We start from the raw sequence: 16846 nt of genomic DNA, 5'->3' as shown, positions 1-16846 counted from the left end.
GGTGAAAAGCAATAAGGTGGGGTTGGGACCACCTTAAGAATGCAAGGTCTAACAAAAACGAACTAAGGATAACATGAGTAAAACATCAGGTTTCTCTACAGCATTTGGTGAGACAAGTGGGCCTTCTTTTATCTTCCATAAATGCAATCCTTCCCGGACCCCTTTATTATATAGCTCTTCAAGGAAAAAATATAAAGCACTTACAAAGGAGCCTCAAATACTCAAAGATGGTAGACTTCTTTAATATGGGCCATATACTAAAAGCAGCACGAAAACAGAGTGCAATAGGGTCCAAAAAACTTGAGTGACCCATGAGAGTATGCATGCAAGCCTATGGCATTCCAAACTAGAGATATACGCATGCAATTTTTGTTTTTAGGAGAGAATGTGCCTGCTGAAAAAAACCTTAGTTTTTAAAAAGTGCATTGCAGAATATCAGGAATTTGCTGTGGGACACCTTGAAAACTTGCATACAGATTATGTGCACACACCTTGCAGTCAGTTGTTGTGGCCGAGTGGTTAAGGCGATGGACTAGAAATCCATTGGGGTCTCCCCGCGCAGGTTCGCATCCTGCCGACAACGAGAATCTTTTTAACATCGGCTACAATTTCAGAAGTTAACCTTTAGTATTTCTTCCATGTCAGTTTTATAAATAGGTGGCTTATTTTGGTGTCACTATTGCCATATCACATATTTATTATCGCTCCCCCTTTCATATCTTTGCTATAACTCTCGTCCTTCATTAGCGCTGGTGCAAACGCTTCAAATTATTATACCCTGGCTCTCTCGGTCATACCTGTGCATGCACTTGAAACTTACTTTACCAATAAAAGAAGCAAATAGAGAAATAAAATAAAAGTGCTAGCTGGATTAGGCAAAGACACTTCATAAAACTGCATTTTCTTTTCTATTCTCCCCCGTGTTACAAGCTTAACTGCCCCCTGTGTAATTTCTCTTAACCTGCTGTTCCCGGAAGAGAATTTCATCTACAAGCTCTTTCTGTGTTTTTTCCTAGTCTTTTCTTTCCCTTTTCTTCGATTTGTAACTGTTCCTTTACGTGCTCTATTTAGGCGCCATTAATCTCATTTGAGCTCCTTGTACCTGCTGCTGTTTTCTCCACACCTCATACTGTATTTTCCCTCTTTCTCTCTTTCTCTGCGGTTGGTGGCTACTTTCCAAAGCGTCTGATGCCCCAATGTTCCTTCGTCTTGTTGTCAGACGTGAATTTGAAAAGCAACAAAATTAACAAGCCTTTACCACTCACACATGGCAGAAGTTTATACTTTAATTCAATGAGCTAAGAAAAGTGTGTTGTGGGGCCCCTACGAGCTATGGTGCTTGCTTCATCATAATTAGGCATGCAGTCATTAGCCACAGCTCTGATTATGGGTCACTGAGGTCAGTTTCAATAATTCCTCAAAAACCTAACCATGCAGTCCCCCCTAACTGTGTAGTTATCTTGCTTTACTGCTGTTTGTGTGATTAGCTGGGAGGAGCTCACGGCAGCATCCTCCCAATAAAAGTGTAGATGGACCGTTCCTTAACTCTTTCTTGCTTCACATACAGATGGCTTGAGGAGGTACAGGGGAGATGCAGGTCTAATAAACAGAATAGAATATCTGCGCCAGGTGTGTTTCTCTGCATTGGTGTCCCATCACAGGCCCACCAGTGTATGTGTGATCTTTGACTCCTGCCAGTTCACAAGCAGGCGGCCAGGAAACGGTTTCAGCCTATCAACCACTGAGGAGATAAAGCCTTTGTATAAGGAATGAGGAAGCAATGAACACATTCAGCCTATCACAGGAGTAGCCCTGAGTGTTCCGAATTATAATTTCTTCATGTCACTGTACGTTATTGAGCCCAAGTAGCTCGCCGTGATCGTATAGTGGTTAGTACTCTGCGTTGTGGCCGCAGCAACCTCGGTTCGAATCCGAGTCACGGCATTGTGGTTGGCAATGTCACGGCAGTTGGGTTTTTCCTTTACAGAATTCCCAAATGTACCAGTTGTTTTTGTAAAATGTCTATAAAAAACAGATCCTTTTCAATATTTAAACGATCTAACAACAAATTATTTAAACACACATGATTATAAGATGTAGGTATACTGTACTTACTGACATAAATTATCGTTCTTGAACATATTTGCGGTAAGGGGAGCGGAGCTCTCCCCCAGGCCAATCAGAATGCAGATGAATGCAGTTGCAGTTGAGTGACCTGTGTTGTGGCTGTCTACAGGGAATGCACATATGTAGCTGTCTCGCAGCCCAATCCAGACGTCAATCGAAGACAGGTTTCAATGCAAATAGAGCAGTAAGTGCAGAGAAATGCTCACTCTCTAAAAATGGCATTTATACAATAGTAAGATTAAATCCAACCTCACCAGTAGATAGGATTTATCAATAAATAAATAAAGCTTCTCCTCTCTGATATGGAATTACCCCCCAAAAAGTATAAGGGAATACCCAATGCTAACCTATGAGAGGGGCAGACCTCACAGTAGTGAAAAATGTAATAGACTGTTTGATACTGCTAGGACATACAAACTACCACAGTACATGTCTTACCTTTTACTTACATAGCATGATGCCCCTAGGACTACCTAGGGCCTACCTTAGGGGTTACTGATATGTAATAAAATTGGAGTTTAAGGCTTGGCAAGTAGTTTTAAATGCCAAGTCGAAGTGGCAGTACACTGCAGCACAGGCACTGCAGTAGCAGGCTTGAGACAGGTTTGAAATGCTATTTCTTTGGGCCGCACAATCAGTCCCTGGGTATATGGTATACCCCTTTACAAGGGGCTTTCAAGTAAATTAAATCTGTCAGTCAGGTATACTCCAATTATACACATGATTAGGGAAGAAGCACGTGCACTTCAGCACTGATTAGTAGCGATAAAGTGATCAGAGTCCTAAGGCCAACAAAAAGATACAGAAAAATGCGGAGGTGAAAAGCAATAAGGTGGGGTTGGGACCACCTTAAGAATGCAAGGTCTAACAAAAACGAACTAAGGATAACATGAGTAAAACATCAGGTTTCTCTACAGCATTTGGTGAGACAAGTGGGCCTTCTTTTATCTTCCATGAATGCAATCCTTCCCGGACCCCTTTATTATATAGCTCTTCAAGGAAAAAATATAAAGCACTTACAAAGGAGCCTCAAATACTCAAAGATGGTAGACTTCTTTAATATGGGACATATACTAAAAGCAGCATGAAAACAGAGTGCAATAGGGTCCAAAAAACTTGAGTGACCCATGAGAGTATGCATGCAAGCCTATGGTATTCCAAACTAGAGATATACGCATGCAATTTTTGTTTTTAGGAGAGAATGTGCCTGCTGAAAAAAACCTTATTTTTAAAAAGTGCATTGCAGAATATCAGGAATTTGCTGTGGGACACCTTGAAAACTTGCATACAGATTATGTGCACACACCTTGCAGTCAGTTGTTGTGGCCGAGTGGTTAAGGCGATGGACTAGAAATCCATTGGGGTCTCCCCGCGCAGGTTCGAATCCTGCCGACAACGAGAATCTTTTTAACATCGGCTACAATTTCAGAAGTTAACCTTTAGTATTTCTTCCATGTCAGTTTTATAAATAGGTGGCTTATTTTGGTGTCACTATTGCCATATCACATATTTATTATCGCTCCCCCTTTCATATCTTTGCTATAACTCTCGTCCTTCATTAGCGCTGGTGCAAACGCTTCAAATTATTATACCCTGGCTCTCTCGGTCATACCTGTGCATGCACTTGAAACTTACTTTACCAATAAAAGAAGCAAATAGAGAAATAAAATAAAAGTGCTAGCTGGATTAGGCAAACACACTTCATAAAACTGCATTTTCTTTTCTATTCTCCCCCGTGTTACAAGCTTAACTGCTCCCTGTGTAATTTCCCTTAACCTGCTGTTCCTGGAAGAGAATTTCATCTACAAGCTCTTTCTGTGTTTTTTCCTAGTCTTTTCTTTCCCTTTTCTTAGATTTGTAACTGTTCCTTTACGTGCTCTATTTAGGCGCCATTAATCTCATTTGAGCTCCTTGTACCTGCTGCTGTTTTCTCCACACCTCATACTGTCTTTTCCCTCTTTCTCTCTTTCTCTGCGGTTGGTGGCTACTTTCCAAAGCGTCTGATGCCCCAATGTTCCTTCGTCTTGTTGTCAGACGTGAATTTGAAAAGCAACAAAATTAACAAGCCTTTACCACTCACACATGGCAGAAGTTTATACTTTAATTCAATGAGCTAAGAAAAGTGAGTTGTGGGGCCCCTACGAGCCAGGGTGCTTGCTTCATCATAATTAGGCATGCAGTCATTAGCCACAGCTCTGATTATGGGTCACTGAGGTCAGTTTCAATAATTCCTCAAAAACCTAACCATGCAGTCCCCCCTAACTGTGTAGTTATCTTGCTTTACTGCTGTTTGTGTGATTAGCTGGGAGGAGCTCACGGCAGCATCCTCCCAATAAAAGTGTAGATGGACCGTTCCTTAACTCTTTCTTGCTTCACATACAGATGGCTTGAGGAGGTACAGGGGAGATGCAGGTCTAATGAACAGAATAGAATATCTGCGCCAGGTGTGTTTCTCTGCATTGGTGTCCCATCACAGGCCCACCAGTGTATGTGTGATCTTTGACTCCTGCCAGTTCACAAGCAGGCGGCCAGGAAACGGTTTCAGCCTATCAACCACTGAGGAGATAAAGCCTTTGTATAAGGAATGAGGAAGCAATGAACACATTCAGCCTATCACAGGAGTAGCCCTGAGTGTTCCGAATTATAATTTCTTCATGTCACTGTACGTTATTGAGCCCAAGTAGCTCGCCGTGATCGTATAGTGGTTAGTACTCTGCGTTGTGGCCGCAGCAACCTCGGTTCGAATCCGAGTCACGGCATTGTGGTTGGCAATGTCACGGCAGTTGGGTTTTTCTTTTACAGAATTCCCAAATGTACCAGTTGTTTTTGTAAAATGTCTATTAAAAACAGATCCTTTTCAATATTTAAACGATCTAACAACAAATTATTTAAACACACATGATTATAAGATGTAGGTATACTGTACTTACTGACATAAATTATCGTTCTTGAACATATTTGCGGTAAGGGGAGCGGAGCTCTCCCCCAGGCCAATCAGAATGCAGATGAATGCAGTTGCAGTTGAGTGACCTGTGTTGTGGCTGTCTACAGGGAATGCACATATGTAGCTGTCTCGCAGCCCAATCCAGACGTCAATCGAAGACAGGTTTCAATGCAAATAGAGCAGTAAGTGCAGAGAAATGCTCACTCTCTAAAAATGGCATTTATACAATAGTAAGATTAAATCCAACCTCACCAGTAGATAGGATTTATCAATAAATAAATAAAGCTTCTCCTCTCTGATATGGAATTACCCCCCAAAAAGTATAAGGGAATACCCAATGCTAACCTATGAGAGGGGCAGACCTCACAGTAGTGAAAAATGTAATAGACTGTTTGATACTGCTAGGACATACAAACTACCACAGTACATGTCTTACCTTTTACTTACATAGCATGATGCCCCTAGGACTACCTAGGGCCTACCTTAGGGGTTACTGATATGTAATAAAATTGGAGTTTAAGGCTTGGCAAGTAGTTTTAAATGCCAAGTCGAAGTGGCAGTACACTGCAGCACAGGCACTGCAGTAGCAGGCTTGAGACAGGTTTGAAATGCTATTTCTTTGGGCGGCACAATCAGTCCCTGGGTATATGGTATACCACTTTACAAGGGGCTTTCAAGTAAATTAAATCTGTCAGTCAGGTATACTCCAATTATACACATGATTAGGGAAGAAGCACGTGCACTTCAGCACTGATTAGTAGCGATAAAGTGATCAGAGTCCTAAGGCCAACAAAAAGATACAGCAAAATGCGGAGGTGAAAAGCAATAAGGTGGGGTTGGGACCACCTTAAGAATGCAAGGTCTAACAAAAACGAACTAAGGATAACATGAGTAAAACATCAGGTTTCTCTACAGCATTTGGTGAGACAAGTGGGCCTTCTTTTATCTTCCATAAATGCAATCCTTCCCGGACCCCTTTATTATATAGCTCTTCAAGGAAAAAATATAAAGCACTTACAAAGGAGCCTCAAATACTCAAAGATGGTAGACTTCTTTAATATGGGACATATACTAAAAGCAGCATGAAAACAGAGTGCAATAGGGTCCAAAAAACTTGAGTGACCCATGAGAGTATGCATGCAAGCCTATGGTATTCCAAACTAGAGATATACGCATGCAATTTTTGTTTTTAGGAGAGAATGTGCCTGCTGAAAAAAACCTTATTTTTAAAAAGTGCATTGCAGAATATCAGGAATTTGCTGTGGGACACCTTGAAAACTTGCATACAGATTATGTGCACACACCTTGCAGTCAGTTGTTGTGGCCGAGTGGTTAAGGCGATGGACTAGAAATCCATTGGGGTCTCCCCACGCAGGTTCGAATCCTGCCGACAACGAGAATCTTTTTAACATCGGCTACAATTTCAGAAGTTAACCTTTAGTATTTCTTCCATGTCAGTTTTATAAATAGGTGGCTTATTTTGGTGTCACTATTGCCATATCACATATTTATTATCGCTCCCCCTTTCATATCTTTGCTATAACTCTCGTCCTTCATTAGCGCTGGTGCAAACGCTTCAAAATATTATACCCTGGCTCTCTCGGTCATACCTGTGCATGCACTTGAAACTTACTTTACCAATAAAAGAAGCAAATAGAGAAATAAAATAAAAGTGCTAGCTGGATTAGGCAAACACACTTCATAAAACTGCATTTTCTTTTCTATTCTCCCCCGTGTTACAAGCTTAACTGCTCCCTGTGTAATTTCCCTTAACCTGCTGTTCCTGGAAGAGAATTTCATCTACAAGCTCGTTCTGTGTTTTTTCCTAGTCTTTTCTTTCCCTTTTCTTAGATTTGTAACTGTTCCTTTACGTGCTCTATTTAGGCGCCATTAATCTCATTTGAGCTCCTTGTACCTGCTGCTGTTTTCTCCACACCTCATACTGTCTTTTCCCTCTTTCTCTCTTTCTCTGCGGTTGGTGGCTACTTTCCAAAGCGTCTGATGCCCCAATGTTCCTTCGTCTTGTTGTCAGACGTGAATTTGAAAAGCAACAAAATTAACAAGCCTTTACCACTCACACATGGCAGAAGTTTATACTTTAATTCAATGAGCTAAGAAAAGTGTGTTGTGGGGCCCCTACGAGCCATGGTGCTTGCTTCATCATAATTAGGCATGCAGTCATTAGCCACAGCTCTGATTATGGGTCACTGAGGTCAGTTTCAATAATTCCTCAAAAACCTAACCATGCAGTCCCCCCTAACTGTGTAGTTATCTTGCTTTACTGCTGTTTGTGTGATTAGCTGGGAGGAGCTCACGGCAGCATCCTCCCAATAAAAGTGTAGATGGACCGTTCCTTAACTCTTTCTTGCTTCACATACAGATGGCTTGAGGAGGTACAGGGGAGATGCAGGTCTAATAAACAGAATAGAATATCTGCGCCAGGTGTGTTTCTCTGCATTGGTGTCCCATCACAGGCCCACCAGTGTATGTGTGATCTTTGACTCCTGCCAGTTCACAAGCAGGCGGCCAGGAAACGGTTTCAGCCTATCAACCACTGAGGAGATAAAGCCTTTGTATAAGGAATGAGGAAGCAATGAACACATTCAGCCTATCACAGGAGTAGCCCTGAGTGTTCCGAATTATAATTTCTTCATGTCACTGTACGTTATTGAGCCCAAGTAGCTCGCCGTGATCGTATAGTGGTTAGTACTCTGCGTTGTGGCCGCAGCAACCTCGGTTCGAATCCGAGTCACGGCATTGTGGTTGGCAATGTCACGGCAGTTGGGTTTTTCCTTTACAGAATTCCCAAATGTACCAGTTGTTTTTGTAAAATGTCTATAAAAAACAGATCCTTTTCAATATTTAAACGATCTAACAACAAATTATTTAAACACACATGATTATAAGATGTAGGTATACTGTACTTACTGACATAAATTATCGTTCTTGAACATATTTGCGGTAAGGGGAGCGGAGCTCTCCCCCAGGCCAATCAGAATGCAGATGAATGCAGTTGCAGTTGAGTGACCTGTGTTGTGGCTGTCTACAGGGAATGCACATATGTAGCTGTCTCGCAGCCCAATCCAGACGTCAATCGAAGACAGGTTTCAATGCAAATAGAGCAGTAAGTGCAGAGAAATGCTCACTCTCTAAAAATGGCATTTATACAATAGTAAGATTAAATCCAACCTCACCAGTAGATAGGATTTATCAATAAATAAATAAAGCTTCTCCTCTCTGATATGGAATTACCCCCCAAAAAGTATAAGGGAATACCCAATGCTAACCTATGAGAGGGGCAGACCTCACAGTAGTGAAAAATGTAATAGACTGTTTGATACTGCTAGGACATACAAACTACCACAGTACATGTCTTACCTTTTACTTACATAGCATGATGCCCCTAGGACTACCTAGGGCCTACCTTAGGGGTTACTGATATGTAATAAAATTGGAGTTTAAGGCTTGGCAAGTAGTTTTAAATGCCAAGTCGAAGTGGCAGTACACTGCAGCACAGGCACTGCAGTAGCAGGCTTGAGACAGGTTTGAAATGCTATTTCTTTGGGCGGCACAATCAGTCCCTGGGTATATGGTATACCACTTTACAAGGGGCTTTCAAGTAAATTAAATCTGTCAGTCAGGTATACTCCAATTATACACATGATTAGGGAAGAAGCACGTGCACTTCAGCACTGATTAGTAGCGATAAAGTGATCAGAGTCCTAAGGCCAACAAAAAGATACAGCAAAATGCGGAGGTGAAAAGCAATAAGGTGGGGTTGGGACCACCTTAAGAATGCAAGGTCTAACAAAAACGAACTAAGGATAACATGAGTAAAACATCAGGTTTCTCTACAGCATTTGGTGAGACAAGTGGGCCTTCTTTTATCTTCCATAAATGCAATCCTTCCCGGACCCCTTTATTATATAGCTCTTCAAGGAAAAAATATAAAGCACTTACAAAGGAGCCTCAAATACTCAAAGATGGTAGACTTCTTTAATATGGGACATATACTAAAAGAGCACGAAAACAGAGTGCAATAGGGTCCAAAAAACTTGAGTGACCCATGAGAGTATGCAGGCAAGCCTATGGTATTCCAAACTAGAGATATACGCATGCAATTTTTGTTTTTAGGAGAGAATGTGCCTGCTGAAAAAAACCTTATTTTTAAAAAGTGCATTGCAGAATATCAGGAATTTGCTGTGGGACACCTTGAAAACTTGCATACAGATTATGTGCACACACCTTGCAGTCAGTTGTTGTGGCCGAGTGGTTAAGGCAATGAACTAGAAATCCATTGGGGTCTCCCTGCGCAGGTTCGAATCCTGCCGACAACGAGAATCTTTTTAACATCGGCTACAATTTCAGAAGTTAACCTTTAGTATTTCTTCCATGTCAGTTTTATAAATAGGTGGCTTATTTTGGTGTCACTATTGCCATATCACATATTTATTATCGCTCCCCCTTTCATATCTTTGCTATAACTCTCGTCCTTCATTAGCGCTGGTGCAAACGCTTCAAATTATTATACCCTGGCTCTCTCGGTCATACCTGTGCATGCACTTGAAACTTACTTTACCAATAAAAGAAGCAAATAGAGAAATAAAATAAAAGTGCTAGCTGGATTAGGCAAACACACTTCATAAAACTGCATTTTCTTTTCTATTCTCCCCCGTGTTACAAGCTTAACTGCTCCCTGTGTAATTTCTCTTAACCTGCTGTTCCTGGAAGAGAATTTCATCTACAAGCTCTTTCTGTGATTTTTCCTAGTCTTTTCTTTCCCTTTTCTTAGATTTGTAACTGTTCCTTTACGTGCTCTATTTAGGCGCCATTAATCTCATTTGAGCTCCTTGTACCTGCTGCTGTTTTCTCCACACCTCATACTGTCTTTTCCCTCTTTCTCTCTTTCTCTGCGGTTGGTGGCTACTTTCCAAAGCGTCTGATGTCCCAATGTTCCTTCGTCTTGTTGTCAGACGTGAATTTGAAAAGCAACAAAATTAACAAGCCTTTACCACTCACACATGGCAGAAGTTTATACTTTAATTCAATGAGCTAAGAAAAGTGTGTTGTTGGGCCCCTACGAGCCATGGTGCTTGCTTCATCATAATTAGGCATGCAGTCATTAGCCACAGCTCTGATTATGGGTCACTGAGGTCAGTTTCAATAATTCCTCAAAAACCTAACCATGCAGTCCCCCCTAACTGTGTAGGTAACTTGCTTTACTGCTGTTTGTGTGATTAGCTGGGAGGAGCTCACGGCAGCATCCTCCCAATAAAAGTGTAGATGGACCGTTCCTTAACTCTTTCTTGCTTCACATACAGATGGCTTGAGGAGGTACAGGGGAGATGCAGGTCTAATAAACAGAATAGAATATCTGCGCCAGGTGTGTTTCTCTGCATTGGTGTCCCATCACAGGCCCACCAGTGTATGTGTGATCTTTGACTCCTGCCAGTTCACAAGCAGGCGGCCAGGAAACGGTTTCAGCCTATCAACCACTGAGGAGATAAAGCCTTTGTATAAGGAATGAGGAAGCAATGAACACATTCAGCCTATCACAGGAGTAGCCCTGAGTGTTCAGAATTATAATTTCTTCATGTCACTGTACGTTATTGAGCCCAAGTAGCTCGCCGTGATCGTATAGTGGTTAGTACTCTGCGTTGTGGCCGCAGCAACCTCGGTTCGAATCCGAGTCACGGCATTGTGGTTGGCAATGTCACGGCAGTTGGGTTTTTCTTTTACAGAATTCCCAAATGTACCAGTTGTTTTTGTAAAATGTCTATTAAAAACAGATCCTTTTCAATATTTAAACGATCTAACAACAAATTATTTAAACACACATGATTATAAGATGTAGGTATACTGTACTTACTGACATAAATTATCGTTCTTGAACATATTTGCGGTAAGGGGAGCGGAGCTCTCCCCCAGGCCAATCAGAATGCAGATGAATGCAGTTGCAGTTGAGTGACCTGTGTTGTGGCTGTCTACAGGGAATGCACATATGTAGCTGTCTCGCAGCCCAATCCAGACGTCAATCGAAGACAGGTTTCAATGCAAATAGAGCAGTAAGTGCAGAGAAATGCTCACTCTCTAAAAATGGCATTTATAAAATAGTAAGATTAAATCCAACCTCACCAGTAGATAGGATTTATCAATAAATAAATAAAGCTTCTCCTCTCTGATATGGAATTACCCCCCAAAAAGTATAAGGGAATACCCAATGCTAACCTATGAGAGGGGCAGACCTCACAGTAGTGAAAAATGTAATAGACTGTTTGATACTGCTAGGACATACAAACTACCACAGTACATGTCTTACCTTTTACTTACATAGCATGATGCCCCTAGGACTACCTAGGGCCTACCTTAGGGGTTACTGATATGTAATAAAATTGGAGTTTAAGGCTTGGCAAGTAGTTTTAAATGCCAAGTCGAAGTGGCAGTACACTGCAGCACAGGCACTGCAGTAGCAGGCTTGAGACAGGTTTGAAATGCTATTTCTTTGGGCCGCACAATCAGTCCCTGGGTATATGGTATACCACTTTACAAGGGGCTTTCAAGTAAATTAAATCTGTCAGTCAGGTATACTCCAATTATACACATGATTAGGGAAGAAGCACGTGCACTTCAGCACTGATTAGTAGCGATAAAGTAATCAGAGTCCTAAGGCCAACAAAAAGATACAGCAAAATGCGGAGGTGAAAAGCAATAAGGTGGGGTTGGGACCACCTTAAGAATGCAAGGTCTAACAAAAACGAACTAAGGATAACATGAGTAAAACATCAGGTTTCTCTACAGCATTTGGTGAGACAAGTGGGCCTTCTTTTATCTTCCATAAATGCAATCCTTCCCGGACCCCTTTATTATATAGCTCTTCAAGGAAAAAATATAAAGCACTTACAAAGGAGCCTCAAATACTCAAAGATGGTAGACTTCTTTAATATGGGACATATACTAAAAGAGCACGAAAACAGAGTGCAATAGGGTCCAAAAAACTTGAGTGACCCATGAGAGTATGCAGGCAAGCCTATGGTATTCCAAACTAGAGATATACGCATGCAATTTTTGTTTTTAGGAGAGAATGTGCCTGCTGAAAAAAACCTTATTTTTAAAAAGTGCATTGCAGAATATCAGGAATTTGCTGTGGGACACCTTGAAAACTTGCATACAGATTATGTGCACACACCTTGCAGTCAGTTGTTGTGGCCGAGTGGTTAAGGCAATGAACTAGAAATCCATTGGGGTCTCCCTGCGCAGGTTCGAATCCTGCCGACAACGAGAATCTTTTTAACATCGGCTACAATTTCAGAAGTTAACCTTTAGTATTTCTTCCATGTCAGTTTTATAAATAGGTGGCTTATTTTGGTGTCACTATTGCCATATCACATATTTATTATCGCTCCCCCTTTCATATCTTTGCTATAACTCTCGTCCTTCATTAGCGCTGGTGCAAACGCTTCAAATTATTATACCCTGGCTCTCTCGGTCATACCTGTGCATGCACTTGAAACTTACTTTACCAATAAAAGAAGCAAATAGAGAAATAAAATAAAAGTGCTAGCTGGATTAGGCAAACACACTTCATAAAACTGCATTTTCTTTTCTATTCTCCCCCGTGTTACAAGCTTAACTGCTCCCTGTGTAATTTCTCTTAACCTGCTGTTCCTGGAAGAGAATTTCATCTACAAGCTCTTTCTGTGATTTTTCCTAGTCTTTTCTTTCCCTTTTCTTAGATTTGTAACTGTTCCTTTACGTGCTCTATTTAGGCGCCATTAATCTCATTTGAGCTCCTTGTACCTGCTGCTGTTTTCTCCACACCTCATACTGTCTTTTCCCTCTTTCTCTCTTTCTCTGCGGTTGGTGGCTACTTTCCAAAGCGTCTGATGTCCCAATGTTCCTTCGTCTTGTTGTCAGACGTGAATTTGAAAAGCAACAAAATTAACAAGCCTTTACCACTCACACATGGCAGAAGTTTATACTTTAATTCAATGAGCTAAGAAAAGTGTGTTGTTGGGCCCCTACGAGCCATGGTGCTTGCTTCATCATAATTAGGCATGCAGTCATTAGCCACAGCTCTGATTATGGGTCACTGAGGTCAGTTTCAATAATTCCTCAAAAACCTAACCATGCAGTCCCCCCTAACTGTGTAGGTAACTTGCTTTACTGCTGTTTGTGTGATTAGCTGGGAGGAGCTCACGGCAGCATCCTCCCAATAAAAGTGTAGATGGACCGTTCCTTAACTCTTTCTTGCTTCACATACAGATGGCTTGAGGAGGTACAGGGGAGATGCAGGTCTAATAAACAGAATAGAATATCTGCGCCAGGTGTGTTTCTCTGCATTGGTGTCCCATCACAGGCCCACCAGTGTATGTGTGATCTTTGACTCCTGCCAGTTCACAAGCAGGCGGCCAGGAAACGGTTTCAGCCTATCAACCACTGAGGAGATAAAGCCTTTGTATAAGGAATGAGGAAGCAATGAACACATTCAGCCTATCACAGGAGTAGCCCTGAGTGTTCAGAATTATAATTTCTTCATGTCACTGTACGTTATTGAGCCCAAGTAGCTCGCCGTGATCGTATAGTGGTTAGTACTCTGCGTTGTGGCCGCAGCAACCTCGGTTCGAATCCGAGTCACGGCATTGTGGTTGGCAATGTCACGGCAGTTGGGTTTTTCTTTTACAGAATTCCCAAATGTACCAGTTGTTTTTGTAAAATGTCTATTAAAAACAGATCCTTTTCAATATTTAAACGATCTAACAACAAATTATTTAAACACACATGATTATAAGATGTAGGTATACTGTACTTACTGACATAAATTATCGTTCTTGAACATATTTGCGGTAAGGGGAGCGGAGCTCTCCCCCAGGCCAATCAGAATGCAGATGAATGCAGTTGCAGTTGAGTGACCTGTGTTGTGGCTGTCTACAGGGAATGCACATATGTAGCTGTCTCGCAGCCCAATCCAGACGTCAATCGAAGACAGGTTTCAATGCAAATAGAGCAGTAAGTGCAGAGAAATGCTCACTCTCTAAAAATGGCATTTATAAAATAGTAAGATTAAATCCAACCTCACCAGTAGATAGGATTTATCAATAAATAAATAAAGCTTCTCCTCTCTGATATGGAATTACCCCCCAAAAAGTATAAGGGAATACCCAATGCTAACCTATGAGAGGGGCAGACCTCACAGTAGTGAAAAATGTAATAGACTGTTTGATACTGCTAGGACATACAAACTACCACAGTACATGTCTTACCTTTTACTTACATAGCATGATGCCCCTAGGACTACCTAGGGCCTACCTTAGGGGTTACTGATATGTAATAAAATTGGAGTTTAAGGCTTGGCAAGTAGTTTTAAATGCCAAGTCGAAGTGGCAGTACACTGCAGCACAGGCACTGCAGTAGCAGGCTTGAGACAGGTTTGAAATGCTATTTCTTTGGGCCGCACAATCAGTCCCTGGGTATATGGTATACCACTTTACAAGGGGCTTTCAAGTAAATTAAATCTGTCAGTCAGGTATACTCCAATTATACACATGATTAGGGAAGAAGCACGTGCACTTCAGCACTGATTAGTAGCGATAAAGTGATCAGAGTCCTAAGGCCAACAAAAAGATACAGCAAAATGCGGAGGTGAAAAGCAATAAGGTGGGGTTGGGACCACCTTAAGAATGCAAGGTCTAACAAAAACGAACTAAGGATAACATGAGTAAAACATCAGGTTTCTCTACAGCATTTGGTGAGACAAGTGGGCCTTCTTTTATCTTCCATAAATGCAATCCTTCCCGGACCCCTTTATTATATAGCTCTTCAAGGAAAAAATATGAAGCACTTACAAAGGAGCCTCAAATACTCAAAGATGGTAGACTTCTTTAATATGGGACATATACTAAAAGCAGCATGAAAACAGAGTGCAATAGGGTCCAAAAAACTTGAGTGACCCATGAGAGTATGCATGCAAGCCTATGGTATTCCAAACTAGAGATATACGCATGCAATTTTTGTTTTTAGGAGAGAATGTGCCTGCTGAAAAAAACCTTATTTTTAAAAAGTGCATTGCAGAATATCAGGAATTTGCTGTGGGACACCTTGAAAACTTGCATACAGATTATGTGCACACACCTTGCAGTCAGTTGTTGTGGCCGAGTGGTTAAGGCGATGGACTAGAAATCCATTGGGGTCTCCCCGCGCAGGTTCGAATCCTGCCGACAACGAGAATCTTTTTAACATCGGCTACAATTTCAGAAGTTAACCTTTAGTATTTCTTCCATGTCAGTTTTATAAATAGGTGGCTTATTTTGGTGTCACTATTGCCATATCACATATTTATTATCGCTCCCCCTTTCATATCTTTGCTATAACTCTCGTCCTTCATTAGCGCTGGTGCAAACGCTTCAAATTATTATACCCTGGCTCTCTCGGTCATACCTGTGCATGCACTTGAAACTTACTTTACCAATAAAAGAAGCAAATAGAGAAATAAAATAAAAGTGCTAGCTGGATTAGGCAAACACACTTCATAAAACTGCATTTTCTTTTCTATTCTCCCCCGTGTTACAAGCTTAACTGCTCCCTGTGTAATTTCCCTTAACCTGCTGTTCCTGGAAGAGAATTTCATCTACAAGCTCTTTCTGTGTTTTTTCCTAGTCTTTTCTTTCCCTTTTCTTAGATTTGTAACTGTTCCTTTACGTGCTCTATTTAGGCGCCATTAATCTCATTTGAGCTCCTTGTACCTGCTGCTGTTTTCTCCACACCTCATACTGTCTTTTCCCTCTTTCTCTCTTTCTCTGCGGTTGGTGGCTACTTTCCAAAGCGTCTGATGCCCCAATGTTCCTTCGTCTTGTTGTCAGACGTGAATTTGAAAAGCAACAAAATTAACAAGCCTTTACCACTCACACATGGCAGAAGTTTATACTTTAATTCAATGAGCTAAGAAAAGTGTGTTGTGGGGCCCCTACGAGCCATGGTGCTTGCTTCATCATAATTAGGCATGCAGTCATTAGCCACAGCTCTGATTATGGGTCACTGAGGTCAGTTTCAATAATTCCTCAAAAACCTAACCATGCAGTCCCCCCTAACTGTGTAGTTATCTTGCTTTTCTGCTGTTTGTGTGATTAGCTGGGAGGAGCTCACGGCAGCATCCTCCCAATAAAAGTGTAGATGGACCGTTCCTTAACTCTTTCTTGCTTCACATACAGATGGCTTGAGGAGGTACAGGGGAGATGCAGGTCTAATAAACAGAATAGAATATCTGCGCCAGGTGTGTTTCTCTGCATTGGTGTCCCATCACAGGCCCACCAGTGTATGTGTGATCTTTGACTCCTGCCAGTTCACAAGCAGGCGGCCAGGAAACGGTTTCAGCCTATCAACCACTGAGGAGATAAAGCCTTTGTATAAGGAATGAGGAAGCAATGAACACATTCAGCCTATCACAGGAGTAGCCCTGAGTGTTCCGAATTATAATTTCTTCATGTCACTGTACGTTATTGAGCCCAAGTAGCTCGCCGTGATCGTATAGTGGTTAGTACTCTGCGTTGTGGCCGCAGCAACCTCGGTTCGAATCCGAGTCACGGCATTGTGGTTGGCAATGTCACGGCAGTTGGGTTTTTCTTTTACAGAATTCCCAAATGTACCAGTTGTTTTTGTAAAATGTCTATTAAAAACAGATCCTTTTCAATATTTAAACGATCTAACAACAAATTATTTAAACACACATGATTATAAGATGTAGGTATACTGTACTTACTGACATAAATTATCGTTCTTGAA

General features: G+C 41.4%; 9 non-coding genes across 9 annotated transcripts; all 9 read left to right on the top strand.

Moving 5' to 3' along the window:
* Positions 1–1872: 1872 nt before the first annotated feature.
* On the top strand, positions 1873–1944 carry TRNAH-GUG (transfer RNA histidin (anticodon GUG)). Its single transcript has one exon. It is a non-coding gene; the product is annotated as a tRNA-His (tRNA).
* A 1499-nt stretch (positions 1945–3443) lies between these two features.
* Positions 3444–3525, top strand: TRNAS-AGA (transfer RNA serine (anticodon AGA)). Its single transcript has one exon. It is a non-coding gene; the product is annotated as a tRNA-Ser (tRNA).
* A 1289-nt stretch (positions 3526–4814) lies between these two features.
* Positions 4815–4886, top strand: TRNAH-GUG (transfer RNA histidin (anticodon GUG)). The gene has a single exon. It is a non-coding gene; the product is annotated as a tRNA-His (tRNA).
* A 1499-nt stretch (positions 4887–6385) lies between these two features.
* Positions 6386–6467, top strand: TRNAS-AGA (transfer RNA serine (anticodon AGA)). The gene has a single exon. It is a non-coding gene; the product is annotated as a tRNA-Ser (tRNA).
* Positions 6468–7756: 1289 nt separating this feature from the next.
* TRNAH-GUG (transfer RNA histidin (anticodon GUG)) lies at positions 7757–7828 on the top strand. The gene has a single exon. It is a non-coding gene; the product is annotated as a tRNA-His (tRNA).
* Positions 7829–10697: 2869 nt separating this feature from the next.
* On the top strand, positions 10698–10769 carry TRNAH-GUG (transfer RNA histidin (anticodon GUG)). The gene has a single exon. It is a non-coding gene; the product is annotated as a tRNA-His (tRNA).
* Positions 10770–13638: 2869 nt separating this feature from the next.
* On the top strand, positions 13639–13710 carry TRNAH-GUG (transfer RNA histidin (anticodon GUG)). The gene has a single exon. It is a non-coding gene; the product is annotated as a tRNA-His (tRNA).
* A 1499-nt stretch (positions 13711–15209) lies between these two features.
* On the top strand, positions 15210–15291 carry TRNAS-AGA (transfer RNA serine (anticodon AGA)). The gene has a single exon. It is a non-coding gene; the product is annotated as a tRNA-Ser (tRNA).
* A 1289-nt stretch (positions 15292–16580) lies between these two features.
* On the top strand, positions 16581–16652 carry TRNAH-GUG (transfer RNA histidin (anticodon GUG)). Its single transcript has one exon. It is a non-coding gene; the product is annotated as a tRNA-His (tRNA).
* Positions 16653–16846: the final 194 nt, after the last annotated feature.

This window comes from Lissotriton vulgaris, chromosome 1_1, assembly GCF_964263255.1.
Source record: "Lissotriton vulgaris chromosome 1_1, aLisVul1.2, whole genome shotgun sequence".
NCBI classification, from domain to species: domain Eukaryota; kingdom Metazoa; phylum Chordata; class Amphibia; order Caudata; family Salamandridae; genus Lissotriton; species Lissotriton vulgaris.
This window is presented reverse-complemented; position numbering and strand designations above follow the sequence as displayed.